This window comes from Camelus dromedarius, chromosome 4 (assembly GCF_036321535.1).
Source record: "Camelus dromedarius isolate mCamDro1 chromosome 4, mCamDro1.pat, whole genome shotgun sequence".
In the NCBI taxonomy this organism is placed as follows: Eukaryota; Metazoa; Chordata; class Mammalia; order Artiodactyla; family Camelidae; genus Camelus; species Camelus dromedarius.
This window is the reverse complement of record NC_087439.1, coordinates 66984340-67010766: the sequence shown is the minus strand read 5'-3', so window position 1 is coordinate 67010766 and position 26427 is coordinate 66984340.

The following is a 26427-nucleotide window of genomic DNA, read 5'->3' as shown; positions in this document are numbered from 1 at the left end:
CATGGAAGAAGAACAAAAGCTGTCATTTTGATGTCTTTTTTGCCAGTATTCCACACCAATAGTTCTTAAGCCCTGCCACCTGTGAGCCCCTGAGAAAGCTCCCATGGTTAGTGTTTGCACTGCCCATGCCTCCATCCATTGCCTTAACATTCTTCTATCCAAGAATAGCCCAGTTCATTTTGTAGGTTACCACCATCAAACAGTTCTTTCCACCTGGCTAACCCTAGTTACTGTTTACCCTTGTAACATTTCCGTTCTCTAAATCAGTGGTTCTCAAAGTGTGGTCTCTGCCCCAGGAGCAGAAGCATCACCTGGGAGCTTGTTAGAAATGAACATTCTTGGGTACAACTCTAAACTTAGAGTGAATAATAAATTCTTGAGTGGTGCCCAACAATCTGTGTTTTAACAGGCACTCCAGGCAATCCTGATGCATGCCCTAACTGGAAAAATCTTGCCTCCTAATTTGGAAATGAGGACTGAAAGACTTCTTTGGTCCTAGTCCAAAATAATAAACAAGTAACCACAGAACAAGTACTAAATCCATACTAATCAATTAGTGATAGTCCCATGCTTTTGAAGGTCAGCCAATCAGCAACAGCATCACTCCAGGAATGGTTTCTGAAAGCCAGCTAATCCCTAAACTCCACAGCTGAAAGTCCGCCAATCTCTAAACACTCCTGCTTCAGAAAGTCTGCCAATCCCTGAACTCCGTGGTTCCTAAAACCTTTTATGATACCAAGTCTCGCTTTGTCTAGAGAGACTGAGACTTATAAGAACAGCTCTCTATTGCTTAGTAAGCAATACATTTAGCTTCTTTGTTTCACAAATAGGTGATGGAGAATTTCATCCTTCAGCAAAAGGATCACTCTAGATTTTGAGAAAGTCAAAATTTGTATTCAGAGAAGATTTACCAGCATTGTTGAAATTTTAGTGGAGAGGAGTTTTGAAGCACATGTCCAAGAAAAGGACCAAGTATGAATCAGGTAGTATATATTCATTTGGTAATCAAATATATGCAAGAAAAGAAATTGCCCAGCTAGCTAAGTTGGTAGAGCAAAATTAATTAATTAATTAATTAAAAAGCCACACATATACATATACATACAAAAAAAATAAGGAAAGAGATATATTCATTCATTACTATATGCACGTATATCGTTATTATAGAGTAAACAATGAATGTTCCCTTTATAAAAAGTTGTAACATAGTCTCTGGAGAATGGGGAGACAAGAAGTGAAGGCATGAGGGGTGGTATGGTACTGAATCATAATTTTCTGAAACAGAAAGTCATGGGAAAAAAAAAGATACGTGGCACAGTTAGAAGTAAATAAAAATAAATGATGTCACAATTTACATCACAATTTTAATGGAATTCAAGAAGGATTTGTTGAGCATATACCTTGTACTGTTAGATGCTACAGATATAAAGGTCACACTCTGTCATAAGAGACAGGCTGGAAGTAATTTCAATACACCCTAAAGAAGAAATTAATTCTGACAATAGTGATGGCTGTGAGGAAAAGTTGCAAAGAGGGGATCGTGTGAGCCAAGCCTTTGAAAGGCGAGTAGCCACCTCCTAGGCAGACTTAAAAGAGCAGAGCATTCCAGGCTGAGGGAATAATGTGGGCAAAGGCAGAGATACGGAAGTGAGAATGGAATTCTGGAAATAGTGAGTAATTTGGGGAAAGGCTGCAAAAATAATTTGGAGCCAGGATATAAAGAGCCTTGACTACCATGATCAGGAGTTTAGATTTATCTTGAAGGCATCATTTTCATTTTAACCTAAAGGAATAATGTTAGTTTTAATGTCTTGATATAACCTTAAGCTAGAATAGACTAACCTTTACTGTCCTCAATAGGGGTGTGCTTTAGACTGAATTGTACATGCCTCCCTCCCCCCAGATTATATGTTGAAGCCCTAACCACCAAAGTGATTTAAGTAAGGAAGTAATTAAAGTTGAATGAAGTCTTGAGGGTAGGATCTCAATCTAATAGCACTGGTGTCCTTAAAAGAAGAGACAACAAAGAGCTTATTCCCTCTCTCTCTCTCTGTCCCTCTCTTGCTCCACCACATAAAGACACTGTGAGAAGGTGGCCATCTGTAAGCCAGGAAGAAGGCTGCCAGAACCCAACCATGATGGCAGCCTGATCTCAGACTTCTAGCTTCCAGAACTACGAGGAAAGAAATTCTTGTTGTTTAAGCCATCCAGTTTATGGTGTATTGTTATGTCAACCCCAGCAGACTAAGACAGAGCACTACTGACATTGGTTGGAACAATCCTTCACTCTCCAAGACTATCCTGTACATTGCAGGATATTTAGTATCTCTGGTCCCCAGCTATGAAATACTAGTAGTGCTACTCTGTCACTATGACAACCAAACAGTGCTTCTACACATCTCTAATGCCCCTTACTAGGGAATTGTACTGTTCTTCGTAGAAAACCACAAAAGGAAGCTATTAAGAAGACTACTATAATTAAAATAGGATTCATCATACTTCTTGATCTCTTAGCAACTGTAGGGGAGGGTTTTTACTTATGAAGGGTAAGGCAATGTAGTATAATAAAGAAAGAACAACCTTGATATTCTTCCTGAGAATCTACAGGTTTGAGAGGGGGGTCTTTGATTTTGAAAAAACAAAAGTGATCCTTACCTTGTTACCAAATGACTGATGCATCATATACCAGAGTGAAAAAACAAACAAAACAACAAGCACTTTGCCTCCTGAGATAAATCAAAACAAGACGAAATAAGAGAACACTGTTCAGCACCAGTCTTCAAAATAAATTAAGTCTCAAGTCCTTTCTATTAAGTTGCTCACTCTTTAGGAAAAAGTTTTTCCTGATTTTTGCAATACTGAATTTGTCAGATATTAGATTCCTTGAAGATACAATAGTTGTGTGAAGAAATTGCTGTTTATCTCACTCTGAAAAGATTAAATGTAACTTTGGTAAACTTGAGATTATTTTTTAAATACCTGCTATATCTTTTATTTGGAGAACCCAGTTTTTCTGCTCTTTCTAAAACTCTGCAAGTAAAAATATGTTAGAACATTTCAACCACAACTGAAATTTCACCATGCTTCTTGACTCAATTAGAGGAGATTATTTTCTGTTTTCTATTACCATAGATTTATTTTTCTCTTTGTAGACTTCATGCGAATGGAATCAAACACCACGATTCTTTGGAGTCTGGCTTTTCTCATTCAACATGTTTTTGAGATTCACATTGGTGTGTGTGTCAGTAGTTTCATTTCTCTGTTGCTGAGTAGTAAGCCCATGCTTGGGTGTAACAGTATATTTGTTCTTCTGTTGATGGGCATGTGGCTGTTTCCAGGTTTTGCCCATTATGAATAAGACTACTAGGAACATTTTTGTACAAGTCTTTTTGTGGATATAAGCTGTCATTTCTTACCTAGAAGTGAAATTGTTAAGTCATGGAGTAGATATATATTTAAGTTTATAAGAAATTGAAAAACTGTTTTTCAAAGTTTTTTTTATAGAATTTTATAGTCCACCAACAATGGAAAAGAGTTCCAGGAGCTCCACATTCTTGTCTTATGCTGTCAGTCTTTTAAAATGTTAGTCATTCTAAGTGGTTGTGAAACAGTATCTCATTTTGACTTTAATTTAATTTGCATTTCTGCAATGACCAATGTTGTTAAATATCTTTATATGTGTTTTTCGTAAGTCTCTCTTTGTCTACCCATTTTTAGTGGGTCATTTATCTTTATATTGTTGACTTGTAAAGAATTTTTTATACTTCTGGATACCAGTTTTTCTTTTTCAGATATTTAAAATATTTTTCCCCCAGATTGTGATTTGCCTTTCACTTTTGGGGGGATGTATCTTTTGATGAGCAGGCATTTCTAATTCTGATGGAATCCAATTTATCAATGTCTGCCTTTTATGTAAAATGCCTTTTGCATCCTAAGAAATCTTGGACTAGTCCAAAGTCATGAAGATAGTCTCCCATGAGTTCTTCTAGAAATCTTAGTTTTTACTTTTACAGATGGACCTATAATCCATCTCAAATTATTTAATTTGGTATGAAGTAAAGGTCAGGTTTGCTATAGACTGGATTCTCCATGAAACACATTTGCATGCAGGAGGTTTATTGGGGAGTTCTCCAAGGAAAAATACTTGTAAAAGGTGAAGGAATCAGGATTGGGCAGAGGGAGAAATTGAACTGTGATGCAAAAGGTCAGTCTTATGAGAAGCTTGAGATTTAGGATGGCTGTTTAGCATTGTCTCAAATAATACAAGAGGGCTGGTCATGGTACCGCTACATCAGCTACTTACTGGGTTCCAGCTGTCACCAGGAAGAAGCTGTGACATTGATTGGTCAGAACAATTCCTGGAGAACAAGGGACTCAGCTGTGAGACATCAGCAGCCAGCATCCAGTGGCAGAGAAAATGAATCTGAAGAAGGAATTTGAATGGCGCACCACAGCAGCCATTATAAGGTTCTTTTTGTTTTATTTTCTTTGCAGATATCCAGTTTTTCTCCCTATTCATTAAAAAGACTTTTCTTTCTCCTATTGAATTGACTCAGTGACTTGGTCAAAAATTAATCATGTGGGAAAAGCCTCTACTGTATATTCTATTTCACTGATCTATGTGTCTAGCCTTATGGTGATATCAAACTGTCTTGGTAATTATAGTTTGATAGTAATTGATGACTTTGGGTAGTGTAAGTCTTCCAAGCTGTGAAATTTGTTTATTTTCAAAATTGTTTTGGCTCTTCTTGATCATTAGCATTTTCAGAAAAAATTAGGATCAGCTTGAATTTCTTAAAAAAAACCTTGCCTAATTTGTTTGAGATTGTATTGAATCTGTAGATAAATTTGGGAAGAATGAATATCTTAACAATACTGAATCTGTCAATAACGAACACCATATAGTTCTCCCTCTGTGTTTTCTTCAATTTTTCTCAGCAGTCTTTTGTAATTTACAGTATGTAGGACTTGTATGTCTTTCATTAGTTTAATTTTCAGATATTTTTATTTTTAGATGCTATTATAAACAGAATTTTAAAATTAATTTCATTTTCCAATTGCTTATTGCTAGTATATAGAAATCAAGTGGATTGGCAAATTGGCCATGTATCACAACACATTATTAAGTTCAATTGTTGGTTCTAGTAGTTTTTCCTAAATTTCAAAGAGTGTTTTAAATGCGTAATTATGCCTATAATTATGCAGTCTGTAAATAGTGACCATTTTACTTTTTCCTCTCCAAACTTTATGCTTTTCATTCCTTTTTCTTTTGTTATTGCACTAGACTACAATGTTAATAGAAATGCTAAGAGTATACATTCTTGCCTTATTCTGGATCACAGAGAAAAGATGCTTTTTGTTTTATGCTAGTGATATTTTCTATAGGTTTCCCATACGTAACATTTATTACACTGAAAAACTCCTTCTGTTCCTCATTGGTTGAGAATTTCTATTATGAATACACACTGAATTTTGTCAAATGTTGTTATGCATTTATTAAGATCATTATTTTTAGCCTTTAGTCTATTATTGTCAATCACTGATTTTTCAAATAATAAACTAACTTTACATTTCTGGAATAAAACCAAGTTTGGCATGTTTCTTATGTGTTGCCGGATTGAATTTGTTAAATTGTTTTTATTTTACTCAAATCTATGTTCATGTGGCATATTGTCTGTAACTTTTAAAAATATTTTGTCAAGTACTGTTGTTGGGGCTAAACTAACATCATAAAAATGGTAAATGTCCACTCCAATTTCTCAGAATTTCCTTCTTAAAGTTTTTGTTAGAATAAACTGATAGTAACTAGACAGAAAATTTCTTTGTGAGAGTGTTATGATTTGCAAATTCAACTTATTTACTAGATAAAGAGTTATTTAATATCTTGTGTCTTTTGTGTCAATTTTTATAAATTTTATTCTTCAAGGAGGAATTTGACCAATTCATCTAATTTACATTGGGAAATAATTATACATAGATCTGTCAAAGTTCTTCGTGTTCTGTGAACAGAAGGGTGTACAACTTTTGTGCCAGACTAGCTTTTCAAGATATTTGTATGCAAATAGCCTTGAAAGATAGAGACTGTTTCTCTGTCTGGAATAGAGAGCAAGTTTGTTTGCCATCTAGTGTAATAAAGATAATGTCTTCCTCTGGGCAAATTTGGGCAGTTTGCTCCTTATAAATGATTGGGATTTCCTTACCTTGGGATTCCTCAGCTGTGACGCAAACCAGCCAAGTGTGCAGCATCCACCTGAACTGCTTGCATCACCCAGTGGTACCTGAGGATCAAGGGAGATCCAACTCAAACATGAAGCCCATGGCAGCCTTCTGTGTCATGAGGAATAACATCCTTTGTCTCTGACCTAAGAGTTTTGTGTCTTCTGCCAGCATACACGAAACTTGTAGGCTAACTCATTAGCTTGCAAATATAGTGACATCTTCACAGTTCTTGACAGTTAAAGATGCTTTACAGTTCTTGACAATTAGCATAAATTGCTTATAGTATCCCTTATTATCTTTTGAATGTAGATTAGTGATAAAACTGCCTCTTTCATTCATGTTATTATTGTTCTGTGTATGTGTGTGTGTCTTTTGATCAATCTTGCTAGGAGTTGATAAATTTTATTAAGGTTTTTTATGACACCTTTGAGTTTTTTGATTTTTCTCTATTTTTTAGTCTTCTTATTTCATTAATTTCTACTCTCATATATATTGTTTCATTTCCTTCCTTGTACTTATTTTTAATTTTTTCTTCTTTCTCTAGTTCCTTAAGAGGAAACTTAGATGGTCGATTTTTACATCATTTTTTTTCTAATAAAGGCATTTAAAGTAATAAATAACACTCTAAGATTGATTTAATGTAACTCACAAATATTAATATGTGGTATTTTCATTACTGTTCAGTTAAAAATATTTTCTAATTTCCCTTGTGATTTCTTCTTTGATCCATGGGTTATTTAAATGTGTATATCTAACTTTCCAAATGTTTGAGCATTCCCTAGATGTCTTATTATGATCAATTTTTAATTTAATATTATTGTGGTCAGAGGATATACTCTGTATGTCCACCTTGACGAAAGCGCCATGTGCATTTGGTAAGAATGAATCTTTTGGGCTTTGCAGTTACTGGATTTTGTTCTAAAATATCAATTAGTTATGGGACTGATAGCAGTTTTTGCATTTTCCATATCACTACAGGTTTTTTCCTATTTGTTTTATCAGTTACTGAGATAAAGATGTTAAAATTTCCTATTTCCACTTTTTAAAAAATAGGTAGAATTTCCTATTTTTCCCTGTCATTCTCTCGGCTATTGTTCCATGTATTTTGAAACTATTTTATTAGGTGCATGCACATTTAAGGATTATAATGTCTTCTGATGACTTGATCCTTTTATCATTAAGTAATGTCCCTCTTAAACTTTGGTATCACTCTTGATCTTGAAATCTATTTTGTCTGATATGATTATAGCCACACAATCCTTCTTATGCTTAATTTTTACATTTTTTGTCTGATAACACACTTTTCACCTATCTTTGTCTTTATATTTAAAGTAGGTTTCTCACAAGCAGCATAGAGTTATATCTTATATTTCTAATTCAGTCTGACAATCTTCTTTTTAATGGGGTTGATTAATTTAAAATTAATTTGATTATTAGTGTGGTTGGGTCTGAGTCTACCATCTTGCTGTTTGTTTCTGACTGTTCCATCTAGTCTTTTTTTTTTTTTGTTCCTTCTTTGGTAACTCCCTTTGGGGGGAATTAAATATGATTTTTTAATTTAAATTTATCCTTCTATTGACTTTTTAGCTGTGCTTTTTTGACTATTTGCTCTAGATATTACAATATACATCTTTAACTTAACATAGTCTATCTTCAAACAGTATTTTAATTATATCATGCACAGTGTAAATAACCCTAAAATGGTATAAAGATGCTTATCCCATCCTCTAATCCCTATATGTTCTTGTGGTTATAAAGTTTACTTTTACAAATGCTCTAAATCCCAAAATACATTGCTATAATTTTTGCTTTAGACAATCAATAGTAATGTATGTGTGTGTGTGTGTATATATATATATGTGTGTGTTAATAGAACGATCTCAACAAATTTACCATTTCAGCTGCTCCTTCTTCATCCCGGTGGTTCAGAGGTATTTCTCTCAATTCTCCTGTCCTATCCCATCCTCTGAGTACTAACCCCAGGAACTTAGTGAAGGACTGTGGGAAAGAGGTGCTAAATTAGTACAAACTCAGTTTGTGGCTGGGATCCTTGGCTTTCAAATCCGCTATGCTGGTCCACACATGGCCGTTAAAAGGTTGTTTAGATTTTGCCCGGTTTTCCTTACCCTTGCCTATATCTGATTTTCCCTCTTTCGCCACTCTGCCAGGGATGAACACAGCCATGGCTCTCTTTTCCCCTCGGAAGGGCTGTCACTTTCTGGAACTTAGTTCATTTAGATTTCTTTGTGTCCTTAGATCTGACAGATTAAGAAGAAAACACCCACAACTATGATTTAGTAACTTCTCTGGAGTGTTCTTGTTGCTAGGATGAAACAACAGTTTCTCCTGGCTTTTTACAGACTCTTATAAGAAATGGAAGTCACCCAACATCTTTTAAAATTTATTTGTGGAATTCAATCCCTCTGAGAAAGTTGGCATAAGCCCTATGACTATTCTGATCTCTTTCAGTTAATAAAAAGGTCTTATAGTCAGCAATTCAAATGTTCATTCCAATATAATAAGAAATACTTAAAATTTCATTGAAGTTTCTCTCTTTTCTCAGTTCTGGCTCACTGCAGGCTGGAAAGGAGGGTGACGGGACAGGAGGGCATCACTGGCTTCCTCCTCCTTTTCCTTTTGTCTTTCTAGTCTGCTTTCAGACCTGTCCAAGGTGGGAAGAGTGAGGAGAGAAAAGAGCAAGGAAATAGAAATGCCTCACTCGACCATCACCAATTCTGACTGTAGTAGATTTTTTAAAAAAAAACTTCTGCTTGAAAGTGTTTTTTAAATTGAAGTATAGTCAGTTTACAATGTTGTGTCAATTTCTGATGTACAGCATAATGTTTTAGTCATACTCATACATACACGTACTCATTTTCAAATGCTTTATCACTGTAGGTTATTACAAGATATTGAATAATATCCCCCATGCTATACAATATAAACTTGGTGTTTATCTATTTTATATATAGTAGTTAGTATCTACAAATCTCAAATTCCCAATTTATCCCTTCCACCCCCATTCTCCCTTGGTGATAATCATGAGTGTTTTTCATGTCTGTGAGTCCATTTCTGTTTTGTAAATAAGTTCATTTGTGCCTTTGTAAAAAAAATTCCATATATAAGTGATATCATATGGTATTTTTCTTACTCTTTTTGGCTTACTTCACTTAGAATGACGATCTCCAGGTCCATCCATGTTGCTGCAAATGGCATTATTTTATTATCATTTTTTATGGCTGAGTGTATTCCATTGTATAAATATACCACAACTTCTGTATCCAGTCCTCTGTCAATGGACATTTAGGTTGTTTCCATGTCTTGGCTATTGTAAATAGTGCTGCTATGAACATTGGGGTAAATGTATCTTTTCAACTTAGAATTCCTTCCAGATATATGCCCAGGAAGGGGACTGCTGGATCATTTGGTAAGTTTATTTTCAGTCTTTTGATGAATTTCCATACTGTTTTCCATAATGGCTGCACTAAAATACATTCCCAACAGTGTAGGAGGGTTCCCTTTTCTTCACACCATCTCCATCATTTATCGTTTTGTGGACTTTTTAATAATGGCCATTCTAACTGTTGTGAGGTGAAACCTTATTGCAGTTTTGATTTGCATTTCTCTAATAATTAGAAATGTTGAGCATTGTTTCATGTGCCTATCGGCCATTTGTATGTCTTCACTGGAGAACTGCTTGTTTAGGTCTTCTGCCCATTGTTGGATTGGATTGTTTCTTTGTTTTTGTTATTAAGCTGAATAAGCTGTTTATATATTCTGGAGATTAAGCCCTTGTCATCTGCATCATTTGAAAATATTTTCTCCCATTCCTAGGCTGTCTTTTTGTTTTGCTTATGGTTTTCTTTGCTGTGCAAAAGCTTATAAGTTTAATTATGTCCTTTTTGTTTATTTTCGCTTTTATTTCTGTTGTCTGTAGACTGCCCTAGGAGAACATTGCTAAGATTTATGTCGGCAAATGTTTTGCCTATGTTTTCTTCTAGGAGATTTATAGTGTCTTGTCTTATGTTTAAGTCTTTAAGCTATTTTGAGTTTACTTTTTGTGTACGGTGTGAGGGAGTGTTCTAGCTGCATTGCTTTATATATTGTAGACTTTTTAACTCCACTCTTCCTTGAGCTCTTTCATGGATTCTGGACACCTGTGTCTGTCTCCCTCATGGCCAGGGACTCTTTCAGCTGACTCACCCTCCATAAAGGTAGATCCATCCTTACTCCAATTAGTCTTCTACGCTCTCCTCTGCCCTTAGGAACTTCAGCTTCGGTTCTGCTGTGAATTTTGCTTCCAGGCATTCCTCCTGAACAAAACCTAAGACATTCCATGTTGTCCTTGCTTGGGGTCCCCATCCAGTCCTAAGGAAGCACAATCCTTTTTCCAAGTCTAAGAGTGCAGTCATCTCTTTGTTTACCTTCTAAGCAGCTAGATGCATGCCTGTTATTCTTAGGTTTTCTAGATAGACTGTACAGCCACATATGAAATTCTCTGGGTGATCATCTTGAAGCTTCTTCCTTTGTCATGAAATAAAGAGTAAGGATCCCCAGTGGGCCCCTGTAGAATTCTCAGCCCAAGACTACAGTCTCCAGAATGCTTCCTAATCTCCAAATCCCAAACCCTTTATAACCCCCCAATGGGTGAGAAGCTTAAGGTCACAAAACTGGCTTTTCACCTTCTTTAGAAATTATATGCTCTTCTACCTCACTTTAGAATGTAACATCTTGATGTCTCAATGGAAACTTGCATTAAAAAAAAATCTGGCTCCATTTGCAATCACAAACAATTGAAAATAACCCAAAGTCCAGCAGTATGGAACTCGGGGAAATGGTGGAGAAACAGGATAAGAGAAGGGGACTGTTTCTGTTTCTACTGAGTCAGGAGGGGTGACGTTGAGATGGAAATGGATTTGTAAACATGGACTGGACTTCCTCAGTGCCACCAGAGGCCATCTCATCTACTGAGAGATGAGTAAAGCCAGAGTGGACCCGGGGTTTAACGTTCATTTAGGGGAACTGTGGTTGACTAGATGACTGTAAAAGGATCGCTGACTGGTGCTGAGGGCCCTGCTGGGGATGAAGACCGTGAATTTGAAGTGGCATGGTCTTCCCTGACTCCCTGTGTCTCTGGGTTAGGTGCCCCCCTGTTTCCATGGCACTCTGTAGTTCCATCCTGATCGTACCTATCACACTATGGTGTGCTTGTTAAGCTTCCCCTTCCCATCAGACATTAAGCTCTGAGAAGTCACAGACCCTGCTTTTATTTACTGTTGTATTTTTCTGAGCCTAGTATAGATTCTTCTACTGTTTTTAGTGCCTGGTAGGTGCTCAGTATATACTGGCTGAATAAGCGTCAGCAATATGGTAGTCATGAGATTTCTCCTGTTGCTCTCAGGTGCCAGGGTAGAGACGCAAAGGAAGCAGAAGAAATAAATGACCCAGAGTGATTAGAACGTTTGTAGGGTGGGAGTACCCTGGGGTAAGGATGTTAAGGGTGCTGACAAGAGCCTTGTTGATACAATGTTCCAGGAGGGCTAGATTGGATAGGATCTGAAAAGTGGTGCATGCCAAGATGAGGGAAAGGTCTGGGGTGAGGCCATGGGAGTGGAGCACTTATGGGAAGCATTAGGTTTGAGGCGGGGCTGGGATGTGACCTTGGCAGTTCCCCATGTGTTCCTGGACTTTAAGTTCTACTTCTCAAGGCATTCCTTACAATCCAGTGGGAACCTCCCATCATTAAGGATAAGGAGGGGGGAAAAGTTTAAACAACAAGTAGATTCTACTTGAAAAATAGAGTTGTGAGTGGGAGAAGGGAACAGACATTAGAACTTGATTTTTAAATGATGGTATTGACATTCAATTCTTACAGATGTTTTTTTCTTTAAAGTAGTTAAAATGCGATTTGCACAGCCATGTAGTTAAACCCTTCGACTCTCATAGCTTTTGGTCACTATTATCATCCCGGTTTTGAAAGCAGGGGCCACACCCAAGTCATTTTTGTAGACCCTGGGTCTGGTATATAGAATATTCTCCACAAGGCTGACATTGCCCTGAAAAGATTCTCCAGGTCTTGCTTTCATTTATTTTACTAATAACTAGAACCTATTTCTATGGATATCCCAATTAGTTAAATTTACGTTCCTCTTTTAATGTTTTGGTTTTTTTTTTTTTTTTGAGCTACCCAGGAGTTCCCCTTTCCATTTTGCAGATATTCCATTTAGATAAAACAGAGAAGATTTGTACAGATTTGAGAACTTCATAAGCAAGGAAAATCCACAGGTTTAGGAAGACTGCATTAAGAACTAAGGTCTGCCGGGATCATTAAACTTCACATCACTCTAACAAAGAGGGACAGAACCTCTACTCTGTGGAAGACACTGAGCCAAAAGAAAGTTGATACTATTCCTGCTTTCAAGAAGTTTACAGTCCGAGAATGATAAGAGTGACACCAATAGCTACGAGAGAAAGCAGAATTGTGAAGGATCCAGAAGGAAGACAGGAAGGCAGTGGAAATTTAGCAGAGAGAATGAAACTGTTATCTGCGATACACAGAGGGCCTTCATTACTTACACTGTCATAAATAAACAACTTTTATAAATTGCATATTACTAATATATTTTATATTAATGAATCATACATTTATAATAAAAATACGGTATTCAATTATAAAAAGAGAAGTTTGTAGAGTGCCATAGCAATTCCAAAGATGATAACTAACATACTGTATGAAATTAATACCTGGAAATCAAGATGCAATATAGCAATTGAGAAAGGAATTATTAAATGATAAAAGAATGTCACAGTTGGTTATTAATGTGGAGAAAAATAATTTAAGTCCGTGCCTCATCCCTAAAATGTCATTAAATTCCAAATGAATTAGTAGGTTAAATGGTGTTAGAAGAAAATAAAAGAGTGTATTTCTCCCACCTATGAAGAAGAGATATGTGTCTGTTAAATTATACATTTTACATCATTTAATAGAATAAATCTACGAAATATGACACATTTCTCTCAGAATGAGAAAATTATAGGATCCACACATGATAGAAGCTTACTGTTAAAAATAGTGAAATTTTATGTATAATCAGTACCTAAAACGTGGTGGCTTAAAATGATAATCATTTATTTAACACACAAGTCCATGGATTTGGACTGGCTCAGCGGTCCTTCTGCTGGTCTCTGCCAGCTTACTCAGGCATCTGGGGACAGGTAGGTGGTCCTGCCCCTAAGGGTTGGCTAGCTGTTGGCAGGTGCACTGAGGCACCTTCTCTGATCATCTGAAAGTCTAGGCAAGATTCGTTCCTGTGGGGCAGAGAGGTTCCAAGTGTAGGCAGAGGGCAAACCCGAATGCACAAGCGCTTTTCACATCTCTGCTTACATCACATTGGCTACTGTGTCATGAACCAAAAGAGTCACATGGTCGGTCTCAGAGTCAGTCCCTGGGGGTCACTACCAAAGCATGGAATCAGAGAAGGGGCAGACCTGTGGCCATTTTCATGCCGCATCAATGACTGGCAAAGGAGACTGACTGCTTAACCATGTAGGTCATTGCACAGAAACTTTATCTCATACTAGTGATTTAAGAAGGGAACAGTCACATTGGCTTTTAGCTTTCATTTTGTAGAGGAGAAACTTGAGTCCCAAAGCCTTACTAAGGTGGTGCAAGGATGGCTTGCCAGCCTGCTGACTGAGCAAAGTCTCTGACGCCAAGTCCAGCAGTAAAAAGCAAATCTGGGCTCAAACAACGTGGCTCTACCATTTCTGAGTGCTATAATTTTGTATAATATCTCTAAGCCTCAGTTTATCTCCATAAAATTGAAAAAATAATACCCACCTCACAGATTGTGAGGATTAAATGGGATTGTGTGAAAATACTCTGTGAAGGTCCTGGCACTTTCTCAGTTCATGTCTCCTCCTTCCCATGTCTCTGATGCAATCCTGTAAAAGCAAAGCAAAAACAAAAAGCCCAAATTAGCAAATAAATAGATAAAACTCTAGGAACCAAGAAAAAACTGTCACATTTGTGTATAACTGGTGACTGTTTATACAGTTATCAATTCAGCAATTATTGGGTGCCACTTCTGGGCCTGACGCTGTGAAAGGCACTGGAAATAAGCAACGAACTGAAAAAGGGAAATCCCTGCCCTCATGGAACTTACAGTCTGATGAAAGAGACAGTAACCAAATCATCACATTCAATAAACACAAATTTGCAGACTTAATTAGTGCTATTAAGGGCTCCTGACCATTGCTAGTGGGAAAGCATATAATAGGAACATGGAAACCAGTTGGGAGTGGGAGGGAGGCAGGGAAGATCTTCCTGAGAAAGGAGTGAGTTGAGGTATTAAGAGGGCAGTGATCATTGTCTAGACCAGGGTAGGGTTACAGGAAAGGGTCAAAAGAAGCTTTCCCTGTAGGAACTGACAGGGTTGATTGTCTTAACCCTTAGAGCGATGGGAAGTTCATGGAAAGGGCTGACCAAAGCGGGGATTTGGACAGCCTTCCCTGGGATCAGGGTCAAGAACAGACTGGCAGGGAGAGGAACGGCTGCAGGTAGATAAATTAGGAGACTACTGTAGAAGTCTTGTAATCTACAAAGTAGTTCAATTCTCCATAAAGTCATTGTAGACCTACTAACTGTATTTTGGCGAGCCTTAAGGAAATTCACTGCAACTAAGTATACATTGATCAAAAGTGATCGGTGACTAACATTAGACTGATAACAATACATTTTAGAATAAAGTTGACAAACTGGGTTTTAGGTAGCTAAGTTAGTGTTAAAATTTTTAACAACCAATCGCTCATATTTATTTCATCATTATCAGTTTTGGAAATCCACATACCCCAGCCAGGTTGCCCCTGACCTAATGTCACATTGTAGGGAGACTGACAAAATGGGCTATGATATTTCAGCATGAAGAGATCCTGCACAGCTACTAAGTATAGCAAGAAAGTGTGGGTGATGTGCATACATAAAGTGCAAAGCAACCTGAATCCAAATTATTAGCAGCATATTTATTACTATGGAAAACTCACGAACAAAGTTCAGAAGAGAAATCAAAATTGTTCCTCTGGCTTGGGTACTTGGCTTGAAAGATTTAAGAGTAATGCCTGAGTTTAACAGTAGTATTGGGGAAGGAGTCTACTTATTTAACAGGGAAGGGGTTCAATCACACATGCTCCCTAAATAAGGATGAACGATTCTACTTCCTGTACCATAGAATTGTACTTGATCTGCTAGTCACAGATTCTCAGAAAAAAGGCTGTTAATACACAGATCTTCCATCCAAATGCTCAGCTTTAGCATCATGATGTTAATAACTATATGTTCCAAGTTTTTGATACTTCATAGTATCTTTTCCCCACAATTGCAATATGCCTGTGGAAAGTGATTGCATCTCAAGTATTTCAGCTTAATAAGAAATGGAAGAAGTCAGAGGTAGATCTGGGAAACATTCAGATATTTGGAAAGCAATTTGTTAAATATTAGTGAAATTTGGTGACCAAAAATAAAATTCCAGTTGTCACTGAATCTCCTAGTATAAATCCAGACCACACTGAGTAATAATCAATTTTTCCCTTTCAGAATAAAGCTACAGCTTCAGAAAAAGAATTTTTAGAGGTTCCTGGAAATGATAATAAATGAACTAATCTAATCTGCAACTTAAACTATGGGAAAGAGTATGGATCTTAGCAAAGATGGGTTTGGTTCAATCCCTCCCCTTTGTTGGGCAAATCCCATTGCTCTTCTGACCCTCAATTTCTCTGTGGGAAATCAGGGATAAAAGTAATTACTTTTCAGGTTTAATGGGAAATTGAAATGAAGTTTTATATAAGCAAGTTCGTAAAGAACACTACTGGGACATTAGAGTTCCTTCTGTAATGTTCCTTCTTCTCTTTCACAGACTTGAATGAGCTTCCTAGTGCATATCCCCTTTCCTTTCCAGGTTGGCCAGCCTGATGATGACTCCTTTCTCTTTTCTTACTCCAAGCAGCATCAGAAGTTTGACCTCTTACCAGTAAAATTTGAACAGACTTCTCAAAAGTCTGGGCTACTCCACGTAAAACTTGAATTTGGGCTTTACCTTGGCCACAGTTATCTGAACATACCATTAGCTGAATTAATTTCACTCAAGAGCCTAACAAAGCGAGGATTTTTAGTTGGTTTTCATCTAATCCTTCTATCTGTCCCAACACTCAGTAGACCATAAAAACACTGAGTGCTATCAAGAAAAATTGGGAAAAGCTATGAAATGGACCACAAGAGTTATGAGACATTTACAATGGAAAAATGAGACACTGTCTAGAACACTGTTGTGGTTGTCTCTGGCTTTCATTGTCTTTGGTCTGCTTTAAAACTCTGTACAGTGTAGAAAATGAATAATAATTCAAATGGTCCTTGTCCATAAAAAAGAAATGAACAGCATTCCATGGAATGCAAGTGATGAATTTTTCATCTATCTGTAAATTCATTCCAACATCCCTTTTCACTCAGATATCTATGGTTCTTTAAATTCCTCTTTGGACTGGTTATAACATCTTATTTTGTCCCTCATAAATGAAATACATTTTATTAAGTAAAATCTTTGAGCCATGTTTATCGTGTATGAAAGTCTTGATTTTATACTTGAAAAACAATTATCTTGTTTTAGTGTCTAGTTTAGGGTGTCCCTAGAACAGGGCTGGAGGCATGGGAGCTACACCAGTTTGATGCACACAATTTCCATGTGCTTTCTGGTTTAATTTAGCCCTCACAGTGACCTCATAAGTGTAGTATTTTCATCCCTGTTTTGTAGATGAGGAAACAAAATGCTCAGAGAGACTAAGTGATTTGCTAAGAAGAACTTCTGTGACTTGCTGCTAAGAGGATGCAGGGAAGTTTGATTAGGGGTGGGTGGTGTGTGGATAACTTTTTAATGTTGCTATTACATGGTGTACTTATGAAAACAGAATTTACTCATTCACCATACATTTACCAAATACCTACTACATGCCAGGCTCTGTTTTAGGGACTGGGAATTAATGTGATGGTCAAAGCAAAGTCCCTGTCATCATTCTGAGTGACAGCGAGCTACTTGGCTTTTCAAAGAAGAGTGCTCCAGGTAGAGAGAAGAGCAAGAGGCAATAGGAACAAAGCATTCCTCTAGAATATTAAGGAAATGCTCCTAGAAGCCAATAGGACCCACAATAAACAAATACAGAAATAACAAAATGTGGCTCACTTGGGGGTTTTGTTAGATTGGAGAGTCTGAGGTTGGGGCCTGAGATTCTGTGTTTCTGATGGTGTCTGGTTCAGACAGTGCTGATGCTGCTGGTCCCCAACCCACATTTTAATTTTTGGTTTTAGGTTTTAGATAGCATGGCCAATGAAGACCTCTGTGACTCAGTTTCCCTTTCTGTAACTGGGGTGAATAATTGATCCTACTTCATAAAGTTTGTGCTTTAAAGCACAGTGTCTGGGACGTGGTAATTACTTTATAAACTTTCTTTGTAACCCTATAATTTTTTTAAAAAATTGAAAACATTTTTCATCAGAGTAACATGGTATCTGTCTAGGGAGTTAAGGAAATGATAATTAAAGCAAGCAGGACATAGGAAAGTTAGTGTGGGGCACATCCATCCTCACTGACAATATTATGTCCGTGTATGGAAATAAAAAGTAGTCTTGCCTTGTGGAATTTGATGATCTTCATGTACAAGTGTGAAACTAAACTTTCTGAATTTATCTGGGTTTATTAAACCTCACCATAATTTTACTAACAACTGTTTTTCTGTGTATAAAATTAATCTCAATTTATGAAATAAAGTAGACATCTCACTTCTATCCTTTTATAGAAATTATTTTAGAGAAATAAGGAAATTCACAGGAATAGGAATATAGGGATGACATTAAATTAGAGATATTTTTATATAAGAAGTTAATTATGCTGAAAAATGTTCTTATTTTATAAACAGAAAGCTAGGATTATATAGCTTATATACAGTTGATTTTAGCAGCTAAGATATAGCTCATTTTCAACAGATGCTGTATTTCAGAAATGCATTTCAGAAATCTGTTCTTCTAATATATATAAAGCTGAGAAGCCCCTCTCCCCACTCTCCCATGAATAATCTCTAGTGAACGTTACATTAAGAAATTTCATGGTAAAAGAGAAAATAATTCCATACTTTTCTTTTCGGGGAATTTGGTTTCTCTCTTCTATATAGTATGGTTATCATACTGGAATAATCTTGTGTAGAACTATAATCTAGTAACAGAGCCTTATTATTAGTGTCAACGATAATTATGCCATACATTTTTGATGGTCTTTACAATCTTCAGAAAGCTTTCACATCCATTATTTCATTTAATATGCCCCACAATACTGAGTGGGAGGCCTGACAGGTATAAACGTTCATGAAAAAAGACAGGTGATGTTTACCCCAAATCACACAGCTGGTAAATGCTGGAAACAAAATTAGAATCCAAGGTTTCTGATATCTAACCCAGTGCTCTGCACTTGGCCCCCCTAATATTACACTGAGGCTCTGATAATGAATGTAATATTCTGTAATGATCTTGCTAAATACAGTAAACAGAAATGAAAAAATGTAGGGCAATGAACTTGGGGCAAAATCCAGAGAAGGGAAGAAAGATTGTTTTAATTTTGTTGCCTTCCCTTTATACATATATATATAAAATTTTTCCAGGTTTATTGAGATGTGATAAACATACTGTGTAAGTTTAAGGTGAACAATGTTAGCTACCACTGCCATGATGTCACATAATTACTAATTCTTTTTTGTGGTAAGAACATTAAAGACCTATGTTCAGCAACTTTCAAGAATATAATGCAATATTATTAACTATAATCACCATGCTGTACATTAGATCCCCAGAAATCATTTACCTTTTAACTAGAAGTTTATATTCTTTGATCAAAATCTCTCCATTTTCTCCAACCCTTATTCCCTGTTGTCCACCATTCTTACTCTTTGTTTCTATGAGTTTGGCTTTTTTAGATTTCATATATAAGTGAGCTCATATAGTAATTGTCTTTCTCTCTCTGACTTATTTCACTTAGCATAGCTCCCTCAAGTTCCATCCATGCTGTAGCAAGGGTAAAATTTCCCTTTTTCATGCTTGAATAATATTCCATCTTACATTCACATATATATAATCTTCTTTATCGATTTGTCTGCTGACAAACACTTAGGTCATTTCCATATCTTTTGCCTTCCCTTTAAATACCTCAGAGATGGATGGAAGCAAAGCCTCAGGGTAATAAATCAGAAGTGTTTTATTTTTCTTTTTAATTCAATTTGTTTAAACTTTTAAAAAAAGCAAAAATTGTTTTGAAAACTAGTTGGTGGCTGAGGGTGAATAAGATACTTTCCAACTGTGAAAGAGTTAGAAAAGTATCCAAATGGCTAATTCCCAAGCTCATTGCCCTTCTTGTACCTTGGTTCTGTGCCCATCCCACCCCCAGGCAGGTTCTGGAGGAAATCCAGGCTCCTCTTGGGAACCTCTTCAGTCTCCTCCTGTACTCCTGGCACTTGAGAGCATGTATTTCTTCCTTATTTCCTCTTTCTTCCCCTGATGATCTAAATAGAAGACATTTTAGCACAAAAAAGAAAGAGCAAAGTTTATCATCTCCACAAAAATGTTGAGGACCTGCCATACAGAACTGTGAACACATTGGACAGGGCAAGCAAGCAATGAGATAGAAAATGCTTTTTTTTTTTTTTTAAAGCCAACTAGTATGGGGAGCTACTTAGCTACTGTGTGATTTTCTGTAGTTTGCTGGCTGTGTTTTGGAAGCCTGATAAGACCTGGCCATGTAGGATTGCTCCTGTTCTTCCAAACTTCAGTTTGGTTTCTGCACCTAATTGTTCACAAAGTCCAGAAAGATCCATATGACTCAAGGTCGATAGTATTCACTTATTTTCTGTCCCAGAATCTGGCTGGTGTGTTGGCTGGACCATCTGAAAAGCAGATGCCAGGATAGAGTTGGAAGTGGAAAATATTTATAGGTGGTTGTCCTTGTAAAAGATAAAAGGCAGAGGAAGCAGGAGAAGGCAAGGAGAACTTTTAGAACTTGATACAGCTCTGACACCTGCTAAAGAGAGGTGAAAGAAAGGAGGATTGGACAGACAGAACCTCCGGCTGTGGTGTGGCTCCAAGATTGCTCATAAAAGAATCCTGCATAGAGACAATGGTGAGCCCTGTGCCACTTTCTGTGCTCAGTCATTGGTTGGAGGGATGTCCAGATAGCACTTAGTCTCAGCTTGAATACTGAGTCAGACTCTGAAGGCACCCACAGCCAGAGATTGGCAGCAGTTTCCTTCTTGAAAATAGATTTCAGTGGGGCCACTCCCACAGCTACCACAGCTGGGCAAAGAGAAGCAAGTAGTCACAGAAAGCTAAGTGCTAGCTGCATCCATGGGAGGCTAGACCTAGCCAGTGGATTTATGCCACCTGACAAGAATGTGGATACATCCATCCATGCATCCATGGGTCCTGCCGTCTATCCACCCAGCCACCCAGCCACCCAGCCACTCATTTATTGTCTTAGATGACAACAGCAATCTCTGAGGCTTCTGTCAGAATAAGAACCTGTCCTTGGTGCTGTCTCAGGAACCAAAACTAGATTTTGCCTGTCCTGCTACCAAGGCCACAATCTCTGAGTGACAGCTAACCTGCATCTCCACGCAGTCTGCTTCCATCCCTGCTTGTGACCATAAGTCAACTTACTGTACATCTGAGACCAAGTCCTTAAGTAAACCCTAATTTCTGCCAGTCTGACACACCTCTTTTGAGTCCTACTGGTACTTTCCTCGACTGGATAGACTATAATTTATGTTACAACCCTCTGACTCAGTGATCCGGGCATAAAAGTGCATGGTAAGTGATGAGGTTCACTGAGATGTCCTTGGGTTCAGGTCAATGAGAACAACTAAGGAGCAGCAGAGATGGTGAGATGGCTTGGCTTTGTGCCTTCCAGTTCTGAAGTTACTGAAGCTGTTTACTTTCAAAATGACTCCGGCATTTGGTAGTAATATTTCATAGCCTCTTATCTCCAACTAATATGGCATCCAGCCATGAGAAATCATAGGCATAATTTTGAGAGCACATTATTTTGGAGGATAAAGATGGTAGAATTGTCTAGAGCTTGGCAGGCAATAAAAAAAGAGGTTGATTTTTTTTTAAAACAAATGTTCCTGCCAATTAGAATTTAATCTTCCTCTAAATCAGCAGTCTCTAAGGTTCTTTTCATTTCTTTCATCCTATTACTTATTCTATCAAAGAACATGGGTCTCACCATAATAGGAACCAATTCCTTTTTTTTTTCAGAGCCATGTTTATGTTTTGGCTGGACTTCTCACATGTTGTTTAAAGGACCACATGTGTTTGCAGGCATTCTATCATGTAGTTCAGAGAACATAAAACTTGTAGTAATATTTTTGGGAGTAAATTTTATTGTTATGGCTTTAAAACACAATCAAATAAAAACAAGAATTCCATTAGTAGTTGAATATTATAATAATAGAGTTGAGAATAAATTTTACTGCTATAGGAACTATAAAACAGCAATAATAAAAAACACTATTATTGTGAATACATTGTGTTGAAATGACTAACTAGAAAGCTATAAAACACAGCGATAAGGAATAATCTAATCACCAAAAAAGATGTGACAATAATTCACCCTTGTTAGTGAGGAGTTCATGGTTCCAGTTCGTTGGCCCCAAGTGCTCTGGGTTACTGCTTGCATTCCATAAGGTTGCAGAAAGATAATCTTTGGCCATTGGGTTGGCAGGAGACCGCATATTACAGTGAAATTGGACATGAGTATTGAGGAAAATCCAATTATCAGTGACTGATAGGAAAACCCTGTATAGTACTGCCAAATGTCCTCAAATATATTCTTAAAAATGATTTGCAGGTTTACATTAACAATTTGTGTGTATTATTTGACTGTGCATTTCATGTATTTCTTATTTTTAATATATGTTCTTTTTCGTCAGAATAACTGAATGGGATTACATATCTCCTGAGGAAAAGAGGCTATTTAATCTTACTTTTTATTTAAACTATCATGTGTCCCTGAGTGCATCTGGGTCCCACTGTAATTAGCAGAAGAATGGAAAGAAAACACCCTTAATCCTATGTTTCTCTCTCCCTCTGTGGAACTCATGGCTCCATTAAAACCCTTGCTGCATCTCGCTTGCTGTTCTAAGTAATAATCTTGCTGGGTAGAGTACCCTAGCTTGCAGGTTTTCCTCCTTCAGACCTTTGAATATATCTTGCCACTGCCTTCTGATCAGCAACTTTTCTGCAGAGAAATCAGCTAATAGCCTTATGGGGTTTCCCTTGTAACTAACTCTTTGTTTTTATGTTGCTGCTTTTAGAATCTTCTCTTTATATTTAACTTTGACCATTTTAATTATAATATGTCTTGATTAGGTCTGTTTGGGTTCACATTGTTTGGGACCCTGTATGCTTCCTGTACCTGTATATCTGTTTCCCTTTTAGGTTTGGGAAGTTTTCAGCCATAATTTCTTCAAACATTTTTTCAATCCCTTTTTCTCTTTCTTCTCCTTCTGGGACCCCTATTATGCATAGATTGGCATGTTTTATATTATCTTGTAGGTCTTTTATATTGCTTTATTTATTTATTTATTTATTTATTTATTTATTTATTTATTTATTTATTTATTTATTGTTTTGGTCTGCTGTTCAGATTGATTTCCATTATTCGATCTTCCAGATCACTTATTCGTTCTTCTATATTATTGAGTCTGCTATTTATTGCCTTTAGCTTGGCTTTCATCTCAGCACTTGAGTTTTCTGATTTTAGTTGGCTCCTCTTTATAGTTTCTAATTCCTTGTTATAGTGATCTGCGTTTTTATCAATAGCTTTTCTTAATTCCTTCAGTATTGTTTATTATCTCCTTTTTAAAATCAGATTCTGGCAGACTGGAGAGGTCTATTTCATTGTGTTATTTCAGGGGATTTTTCTTGTTCTTTTAACTGGGAGTAGTTCCTCTGCTTCTTCATTTTACTTATATTTCTCTGGCTCCATGCATGTAGAAGTAACAGTTATCTACTGCCATCTTGAAGGCCTGTTTTTATGTGGGAATGTCCTTGTGTAGCTTGTGTGCATCTAATATTTTTGGTGTGAGGGTTGTTTTTAGTATGGATGCCTGCCACATCTTTCCTCCATGTGTGCTGGCTGCTATCCCCTCGATAGGGGGTGTGATGAGTGTGTTAGAGCCTGCACTGGATGTTGAGTGGGGCATGCTCTTTGTTCTGTGGTTGTCACAGCCCTGTTGGGAGCCAGGTGTGTTCCACAGTTGTTGGAGTAGAAGCCCCCAGATCAGCTTCTAAGCTGCTATGTGAGTTAGGACTGGAGTGCTTCTAGGGGAAGAGGAACCACTGAGTATTCCTCCACAGGAGATGTCCACCAGAAAGTGCCCTCTGTGGTTTGCCTGTCACCCATTGTGCAGACTCACAAAGTACACTGTTGTTGGTGCTGCCCTTGGCCCCACCTCAGCCACGGAATTTCGCAGGCAGTCTATCTGGGTGTCCCTCATGCACAGTGCACTCAAAGCCAAGAGGGCAGATCCATTTAAGTCACCAGGACCCACTGTAGTTGCACATAGTAATACACCTGAATCCACCATGGGCCACAGGGTCAGCACAGACCCCAGCCCTGCCACCGCGTGCACACACCCACTGTTGACACCAGACCTGCCCCAGCCACACACCGGTGTTCTTCTCAGATGTCCTGGATGCGCTGAGTTTATAAAGGAACTGGTGATGTAAATCCATCAAAGCTGCCTGGGATACAACCCAAATTTCATCCCCAGCTCCCAAAGTTACATAGCCCTAGGGAATGGGCTCAGATTTCAGCCCTGCCTCCACTTGGAAGAACCCACCAGCTATTGCACCCTTCCAGAACAAGCCAAAAAGGAGACCACTATGACAGGGTCCCACACCTTGCTCCAAGAGCAGGCTAACAGTGGGGCTTTTTATGGCCAGGCCAGGCCCTGTGGACTGGCAGAGAAGGAGGATGCTATGGTGGTCCTGCCTTTCCCTTCGTGTGTACCAGCGATGGAGCTTCCTATGGCAAACCAGGCTCCTATGCACACACTCCCAGGTTAATCTGTACCCCACTCCAGCCCCCTCAGGCTGTCTCCATGCAGCCAACCCCAGTCCTTTCCCCAGGTCTGTCCTCTGGAGCCAAGTTTCAGCACCCAGTCCCAGCATGCACCAGCAGGCTTGCGTCTCAGGCTGGGGAATGCACAGACCCTCTGAGCCAGTTTTTCTCTGTTCTGTGTTCTGCAGGGTGACTGCTGCTCTCTCCTCTGAGCCTCTAGAGCTCCCCTTCTGGCCCAGCGGATCTCCCCGCTGGTGAAGGGATTTCCCAGGGTGACAGCACTTTTTCTCTTTCACTGCTCCCTCCCCAATTTACAGGACTTGTCCTTTCTTTTTTTTTTTTTTTAAATTCTACCCAGTTATGTGGAGATTTTTCTTGTAGCTTCATTTGTCTAAGATCTTCTGCCAGAGTTTAGTAGATATTCTGTGAGAGTTGTTCCACATGTAGATGTATTTCATGTATTTGTGGGAGAGAGTGAGCTGTGAATCTTTATATTCCACCATCTTGAAGGCCCTCCTCAAAATCCTTGCTTCAGAATTAGGATGACCAAAATGGCTACCCTGTCTTTGCCCCTGGGTGAGGGAAAGAGTATCGTGGTGTGTTGCATTTTATCCCTCTTTCTGAACATCATCAAAATTCAAGATTTCCAATTGATGATAACTCCAGGGGATGAAGGAAGATCATAGACAATGACGTTTCCACTAGGCAATGGAGGCATGCTGCTGGAGTTTTTTACACCCACCACCTTCACTCTCCCACTTCCCTTTCCTTATTTAAACAACTCCAGTTGGCTTCTGTCCCTATCACACGCCATGTGCTGACTGAAATTGCTCTTTTTAAGGTTCAGGAGCCTCTATCCTTTTGGATAAGATTGCTAGTTCTCAGTCCTCATGTGACTCGACTTCTTAACAACATTGGCCGATTTGGTAACTCTCACTTCTTAAAATGCTTTTCTCATTTGGCTTCTGGGACACAACAGTGTCTCACTGCTCCAGCTGCCTCACTGGCTGCTCTTTCTTAATTTCTGTTGCTGGATTCCTCTCTTCTACCAAGATCTCTATATGTTAGACTGACTCAAGTTTCAATCTTCATTCTTCTCAATCTATACTTAGACCCTAGAAGAGCTCCTCTGTGTGGCTGAAAACACCATCTCGTTCATGCCCAAGAGCCACAAATGTATACACTTTGTTCCAATTTCCCTTTGAAGTCTAGCCTGCCATAGCTGCTACACACTTGTCAACCCCTGGATGTCTAATAAGCATTTTGGAATTATCAGAGCCAAATCAAATTCTTGACTTTTCTTCCCCTCACATCTACTCCTCCCCCAACTTCTCCCATCTCATAAAATAATCATCACTATTTGCTCCATTTCTTGGTCTCCAAATCTAAGAATTGTTGTTGAGGTCCCTGATTCTCTCATACTTCATATTCATTCCACAAGCAAATTTGTGAGGTCTGTTTCTAAAATAAATTCCCAGCGTGACCATGGCTCACTGAGTCACCATGACTGGCTAGACTGAGGCCCCATCACCTCTCCCCTGGAATGCTGTGTATCCTCCCAGCTGGTCTTTCTGTCTTCATTCTTGTCCCTCTTTTGTCTACTCTCTAAGCAGCAGCCTGAGTAACCTTTTAAAATATCAAAACAGAACCTTTTAAATAATTTCTTAGAATAAAATCCAAAGTCCTACTCTGGCTTATGGTTTCTACAAGACCTGGCCCTTACCTATTTCTCTGACCTCATTTTCCATCACTCTCTCTTGCTTCCACTTTACTTAAACTGGTTTTTCTTCCAGTTCCTAAGTCAGGCCAAGTTCATTTCTTCTCTGAGACCCCCTACACATGCAGTCCACTTTACTTAGAACAATTTTCCTACAGACTTTGCATGAGCCACATTATTTAGAACTTAACTCAAAAATTGTCTTGAATCAGTCAGGAATGGCTTCTCTAGCTCCATATATTCTTGGCCCATATCTCTCCTTAATTTGATTCCTTTTACTTACAACTTTATTATCTGTTTATAAACTTGTTTATTGTTCTCTCAGCTCTAGTGTGAGTTCCA